This window comes from Camelina sativa, chromosome 3 (assembly GCF_030686135.1).
Source record: "Camelina sativa cultivar CO46 ecotype springtype chromosome 3, ASM3068613v1".
NCBI classification, from domain to species: Eukaryota; Viridiplantae; Streptophyta; class Magnoliopsida; order Brassicales; family Brassicaceae; genus Camelina; species Camelina sativa.
Genome location: NC_141882.1, coordinates 19,549,535 through 19,557,628, shown reverse-complemented (window position 1 = coordinate 19,557,628; position 8,094 = coordinate 19,549,535). Strand labels below are relative to the sequence as shown.

Genomic DNA, 8,094 nt, shown 5'->3' with positions numbered 1-8,094 from the left:
GTTTGGCCTTCCAGATACCTCAACTTTGTATTCAGAGTGTCATACTTAGCTTTGAGTTTGTTATACCCAGAATCTATCTTGTTGCTCATATCTGCAAACTGTTTGTCGTTGTCCATCGTTTTCGATGCCTGGCCTTGGATGATCTGCTGGATCAAACCTCGTAGGTCAGCCTTATGAGGCGGGTTTGGTGGTCCATGTTGTGGAGGAAAACCGGGTGGTGCCACTTTTTGGTCATAACCACCGGAGTAGTTCTGCTTGGGAGCATAACCTTGATTGTATTATACAAAAAGTTTCTGCGGGGTTTGGTTCCTTTGAACTGTGAATGGGTAGATATGATTTTGAGGATTGGCAACATTTGGGTCGGTTTGTAGTTGTTGTAGCCCTTGTTCTAGCCTCCTTGGTTGTTGATGTAGTGTACATCTTCAAGCTGAATACTCTCCCCATCCTACTGATATTGTTCTTCTTCAGAGACGGAGTTGACGTGTTGCTGCTGGTTTAGAATTAGTTTGTCCAACTTCTCATTGAGGGCTTTCATGTCCCTGTTGTACTTTGCATCGTCGTCACGAGAAGAGCATATGGTGCAATCATAATCTTCATTATAATGCCCATCAAATTGGGCCAAATTCTCCACGAGTGCCCAACCTTCATCAACTTTCTTGTTGAGGAAGTTCCCATTGCTGGTGGTGTCCAACAACATTCGTATCTTAGAGACTATGTCGCGGTAGAGAGTGTTGAGTTGGAAGCATTGCTGAATCCATGATTCGGGCACCGGCCAACATATCCCTTGAAATGTTTCCAAGCTTCACTAAACGTCTAGTTATTGTTCTTTACAAAGCTGAAGATATAATTCTACAGCCTTGCAGTGATGGAGTTGGAGAAGAATTTGATAGTGAGTATGAGATAGTGAGTTATGGAGTTGGGATTATGTTGAGTGAGTATGGGATCAGTTATATGGATATTAAAAACAAAAATGGGTCGGATAGTTTCAGTTAGATGTTATTGAATTATTCATTTGGTTATTGAATTTGTTGGTTTAATGTTTGGTTATTTCGTTTGAATGTAGTTAGTTGGTTAGTAAGTATGAGATCACTAGTTTATTATTATATTACAAAATGGGTCTGATCTTTCATAGACTATGTGAATCTTCTCGTTGTAGAGCTTCAACTCCATCTATGATAAATATCATCAAACCCACGGAAAAAAATACGATAAAAAAATATAATCACACCCTTATTTCTCACTATTTACATTTGGGGCACACAAATAGAATTCGGAATTTAAAGAAATTAGGATTTTGTTTTGTTTTTGAATTAGAAAGTTGTAACTAAACGATGTCGTTTTGACATTTACAAAGACAGTTTAACAATATCATAAGGTCAGTTTTTTTTTTTTTGCGATTTTAACGATATATCTTTTGTCGTCATAAAGGAAATTTGATGTTTTAAAAAAGGTTAAATAAAATATCTTGTTTAAATAAATACTACAATAGTCTAAATTTAAAAATTTGTAATATTAATGATAATTTTGATTTTAAAAACCAAACCTATATTATAAAATAATATAAATATATATGATAAAAATTCTCATATCACACATTAACCTTATGTTATTTATCTCTTGATATATGATATAGCCAACATACCGATCTTTTTTTTGTGTGGAAATTAAGCTGTTTTCAAAGATACGGATCTTTCTTTTGTCCTTTCGTAAAGAGAAATTTAGACATGAAACTTATCCGGACAGAGGTGAAAAGCGTGAACAGACTGGTGTTTGGTTTCCTGAGTTAGTGGCAAATGCGAGCAGTGGTTTCTTTTTGACACGTGGAGCTGTCACAGACCACTACAAACAGATACGCCACTTCAGCTCTATTACTTAGATTTTGCTACCCTTATCTGGAAATAAAAGATGTTTAGGTGCCACATCATTATGCCCAAATATTTGGCGCTCCAAATGAATACACCATAGAAAATAAAGTCGAAAACACGTAAGCCAAAAGAGATCTATCACTTGCCTATGCTTTCTTTACATGTCATATTCACTAGTGTCCACGTTCAGGGAACTCCAGTCCTTTGGATTATCAAATAGTTTGATTATTACATATATACTAGATGGTAATATGTAGTGAAGCGCAAAAAAAATTTGCACAAATGGTAATATTTTTTATTTGATTTATTTTACGTACTTCATAATTTATATATTTAATTTATTTAATTTCAAACTCTTTATTTCAACTATATTCGGTACAATAACTTTAATGACTTACTATTTTTCAATTTAAAATATAATTTTGTAAGTCTATTTTAGTTGGTAAAATAAAAAAATCTATATTTATTCGTTATCTGATTTGTCAATTATAATAATATAGAGTCACACATAAAAAATGAATTACAATGCATGAAAATTATATTAGTGAAAAGTGAAATGAAGTATAACTAATATATCTTTGTCACTAAAACTCATCAAGTTTGGTAAAAAAATCAGAAAATTTGAATATTTATAAGCATCAAATAGTATGACAGGACAATATATTACCTCTCTTACAATACAAAATTAAGTCAATTTTTAATCATTTCATGATATTAAATTATATATATCATATACTCTCAAACTTTAAATTAATTTGTGAATGAACAAAATTTTTTACATATGACAAAATTTCTTTTGTGTTTTAATCAAATTCATAATTTTTATGCTTCCCATTATTATTTAAATCAGTACACAATTAAATAGATAAGGCAATGTTTATTAGACTATTCGATTTAAACTAATTGTAAGATTATTTTTTTTGAAATAAAGGTAAATCAAGTGACGTATTTGTAGGAGGGAACAATTCTATTTAGGATTTTCGCTAATTTAAGCAATTTCGGATTATTTGGGAAATATTTTGTTGTGCTAATTTTCTAAAGTTCTTTTTTAGTTACGAATTTTTATGACTTTAACTTTTTCAAATTGTAAACTCTTTTTAATATTTTCATTCAACTTTAATAAATTGATATTTTAATCAAGAAATGAATAATATGAAATGAAATATATAAGTATTTAACAACATATAAATTTATCTTAGTATTTTCATATTAGTATTCATTAAATATATAGTAAAAATTACAATGGAAAACGTTTTTTATACTTTAAAGAATGAATTTTTGGTATTTTAATGTAAAGATAGAAGTAATACTATTTTTCCTAATTAAATTAGACGTTAGATTTTGTTTTTTTGTGAACCATTAAGCCACAACAAGCCGGCCTATTAGCCAAATCCTTACATCTATAGGGAGCGGGACTCGATTCCTGGTGTGATAGTGTCTTATGCATTAAAGACTTAGCATTGGTCACTACACGAAAGTCACTTCACAGATATTATATTTTATATGATAATTTTGAAACGTTTCCCAAAGTATGTTAGGAAAATAGGTAGACGTTATAGAATTTGAGATATAACAAATTGTTTTAATTTTTTTAGTGAAATTAGAGGCATGAATTATATTTAATATTAACTAATGAGAGTGATTAGCTAAATAGTGTTTTGAGCTCTCTGACGACACCTCATCATAATTTTTAAGAATTTTTCTCTATTAATTTATAGAGAATGACTAAAACTTAAGCGCTTTTCACTAGAATCTATAGTGATAATATAATCTTAGTAAATTAATATTTAATAAACTACTATTTGGATAAATTAATATTTTCGAAAATATTACGAAAATATTTATCACCTCAACGTTAACAATTTATAAAAAGTACTGTAATAGTAATATTTTACTTAATTAAAATATGAAATTATCAATTAATCTTTTTGTACACATTAAATATTAAATTTTCATAATATTAAATATAAGATGTATACACATTTAATTTTGTGTAACATGTGTTTACGATGAAAAGGTAAAGGTTTATATTAATCATGTTTGTTTATATGAGTAAATTTAAAGTAATATTAATCAAACAACAAAAAAACAAAAATAAATTTTTTGAGAATTGTATTTTTCCAATCTTTTTTTTTTAAATATCTCTTCCTCACAACTTTTTAAAATTGCTCTTTAAGTATTGGAGATATATCCAAATACATATCTAAACATACAAAAACTATCTCTATTTGTGTATAAACTTTACAAATATCTTTTACAATTTAAGAACACTTATAAATACACTATAAAATTTTATGAAACCTTGTGATATCTTATAAATGTTTGGGTCTTGATAACATTGTATTTTTTACCCATTTTATATGTGGTCTTATAATGTTTTTGGTATTTGGTATCATTTCAAGGCTAAAAGGAGCATTATCATGTATTTAATCAAGAAGGTTTTACCTCACCAAACAAAAATCAAAGAAGGTTTTTGGAACGTCTCGACCGCTACCTCTTAGTGGGCCTATTGTCCAATCTCAGTCCATGGGCCTACCTTCTTTAATGAACCTGATTACCGTCCCTACAAATTACCACATGATCTTTCCTAGTGTTTTGTCCCCACTCTCACAGTTCCGATAGTCACTTCCCGGAAGGTCACCATCTTGAGACTACTCCAGCTCAAGCACGCTTAACTCTAGATTTCTCTCAGAACCCATGACCGAAAAGATAAGTGCACTTGGTGAGATAGGTGGCCAAATCAATTCTTTTAAACCTCTATGCAAGTCTTTGAAACTGGGGTGTCACAATTCACCCTCACTAATAGATCGCAACGTCCTCGTTGCGCACCAAGACTGTCACCCCCGACGGTGTGAGCCCACACGACTCCACACTCGTCTGGATTCGGCTCAGATATCACTTGTAACCCTCCGACCACCACCTCTTAGTGGACCCCATGTCCAATCCCAGTCCATGGGTCCACGTTCCTTAATGGGTCTCACGTCCTCTCACTAGGCACGTGAGCCTATCTATATCCGACAGTCAGTTTACTACGTTCGGGAGGCTTTAAATACTTGTTATCGTCCCTACAAATCACCACATGATCTGTCCATGTATTTTGTCCTCACTCGGACAGTTCCGACAGTCACTTCCTGTAAGGTCACCCATCATGAGAATACTCCAGCTCAAGCACGCTTAACTCTAGAGTTCTCTCAAGACCTTTGACCGAAAAGATAAGTGCACTTTGGTGACATAGGTGGCTAAGTCAATTATTTTAAACCTCTACGCATGTCTCTCAAACCGGGGTGTCACAGTTTTAAAAAAATTACCTGACCCGTTTATCTATAAACAACCAGAGCATTCCTAACCATTCTAACCAACAACCTAGTATGCTACTAAACGAGGTTCCAACATTAATAAACATAACCAAGACCAACAACACATTAACGAGACCCTAGATCATCCTCCTCCTCATCGTCATGCTTCCACACCACATACCTGCACCCCACAAACAACAATTGAGATGTGTAGGTATTATCACAAATACTTAGTGAGGCACTTCTCCTATCTACTGAGCGATACACGTAAGCAACTGAGAAACCAACGTTTAACAAACTACAAACAAACACAAACAAACCAAGAAACAAGTACCAGCTGCCTGCTGAAGTGGTTGATGTCGACCGACACTGGTCCTTGATGTTGACCAACACTACCCCTCAGTGTCGACCGACACTGCCCCTTAATGTCGATCGACACTCCTCCTTGATGTCAATCGACACTGACTCTGCAGACTCATTCTACTCGAACCCGAAAGTCGAAAAACCGTTTTCCATCTCCTCCTAATCATCTGAAACTCACCCAAAAGCGCTGAAAACTCATGGGAACCACAATCCAACCAAAAGCATACAAGAAAACATCACAAACAGCCATAAATGAAGCAAAACAAAGGATTCTAAGGCTTAGATCAGCCATGATCATGCACTCACCTCTTTTAAAGAAAGTTTCTGACCCAAACTGACAAATCCAACACTTAGAAGGCTTCTCCTTCATTTCTAGCACCAGATCTCCACTCCAGAAGAACATGTCCCACCAAACCAGCTTAGAAAGAGAAAATTATTAGTTCTGCCATACACAGTACCAAAGTTTTTCCCCAATGCCATTTCTGATAAAGTCTTTCCCCACCTGCCACAGCCCAATATCTAAAATACCATTATATCATTCTCTTTTTTAACCCAAAACTAATTAATTGCTTTTGTTTTTCTTTTTACGGGAGTTGAAAGGCAAACTTTTTTCCCAGATCTCAATTTTTTTTTTTTGTTGCAAATCTCAGATCTCTTATTCTAACTTAAGGCTTCTCATCTTCTACCATCTCAGTTGCCATACACAGCGGTTTTGCAATCCTCTGTGCTCATCTTCTTCCATTTCAGTTGCTCTCTACGGTGGTGCTGCTAACCTCCATACTCATCTTCTTCCATCTCAGTCAATTTGTACGGCGGTGCAAACCTCCATAGTGTTCTATAATATTCACCTCGCTTGGTTGGGGATGACAGCTTGCATAGGTGAATAACATATTACATCCACTGCTCGGTCGTAAGATTCTGTATGTGCGTCACCTGCAGAGGTAGACCAAGTTTTAAGTTATTGATGGACAAATGTTGTTAACCATGCCGATATGGTTCACCAAGGAGATCGAAGGACAAAATATGGTTCACTAACTTGTTCGAGCGTATAATCCAGTCCAACGGAGGCACAATAAGATCGGTTTGTGGCAGCAAGCTTACAGGGTGGAAAAATGGTTTCATGTTATTGATGGACAAGTATCGTCAACCAAGCGGATATGGTCCATTAAGAGAACGAATGATATAATTGGGATGGAAAAGTGTTGTCAACCAATTGGATAATGTCTACTAAAAAAAGCGAAGGACATAAATGTGGTGGACAAAAACCTTTTGAGCGTTAAATCTAGTCCACTAAAAGCACAATAAGATCGATACATGCGTCGTCAGACCTGGAGGTGGACAAGTAGAGTCCAACCAAGTGGATCTAGTCCACTTCAGAGGTCGAAGGAAAAATTGGACATGGACTAAACATGAATGTGCGTTGATCTGGTCCACTAGAAGTTCTACAAGTATGTGTTTTGTGCCACAAAATTAACGCTACTCGTCTGATTTTTTTTTTTGCTTAAATCATCTCTTTCTTTAAAAGGGTAGAAACGTCTTTTCATCATATGGCATAAAAAGAGAAAGTGGCATTTCTAAAAAGAAAAACTAAAAGTGGCATTTCTCACAACTTTAGTTTTAAAAGTGGCATTTCTCACTAAATCCGGATAGGGTGTTTTTGTGTTGTGATGCAAAATCCTATGTTTTATTTAACATGTTTTTCTTTGAATGGATCCAACTGTTTTGCTTAAGTATTTTTGTTTAATTTGTAAACATTTTACTTAAGTAATAAAACGAGAGATTTTCATATATATATTTGGACAAGTGGAAATGGTACGGTCTAGTCCGGACCAGCACAACGTCGCCTGCGTTCCAAGGGTTAAAAACCCTAAGGGACGTACGTAGCGGGTAGGCGGCTGCCAGTGGACTGGCTGGGGAGCCTAATTCGTTGGTGGAACCTCGACCAGATCGCGGGCAGTTGTCCTCTCGTAACGTCTTCCGGGCTACTATGCGGTTTGTCCAGCCGGTGGGACGGTTCAGGGGCCTTACAACGGTGGTATCAAAGCGCGTTTAAAATCTCGTGTACACTTGGGCTTTTCAATTGGTTTTACCAAGTAAAAGATTCACACATATCAATTTGAAACCGGTTATTGCTTGTTTAGTTTTAAGAGAGTAGTAGAATAAACTAGCAATTGCCTTGTTTTGGTGCAGAATTCTTCAGGCGGCGTGAATGACAGTAATGGTCCAGGGGGACAAGGTCCAGGGCAGGAGGAGCCGAGTTACCATAATGGTTATTTTTCGACGTAGACGGAAAGTACCCATGCCACCATAGACCCGGATAGTTGGAGTCTTGAGGGGTTGATTGATGGTTATGAGCAGGATGAGAAAGTGAATGATGGTTTGAATGACCAGGCAACTTCAAGTGAGTTAGAAGTACCGAGCCAGATCCAAATTATTATAGATGGACGTGGCCTAACCGTGATAGTTGCGGATACGGTGCCGGAGGAAGAAAGGAAAGGGAATAGGAATCAAGTCCTGGATATGTTATCAAACATTATGGAGGACTCGGATGACAAGGGACATGCCGGAGT

The 8,094-nt window shown here is 35.4% G+C and overlaps 1 non-coding gene across 1 annotated transcript; it reads left to right on the top strand.

Moving 5' to 3' along the window:
* Nucleotides 1-751: 751 nt before the first annotated feature.
* On the top strand, nucleotides 752-858 carry LOC147947543 (small nucleolar RNA R71). The gene has a single exon (XR_015595689.1). It is a non-coding gene; the product is annotated as a small nucleolar RNA R71 (small nucleolar RNA).
* Nucleotides 859-8,094: the final 7,236 nt, after the last annotated feature.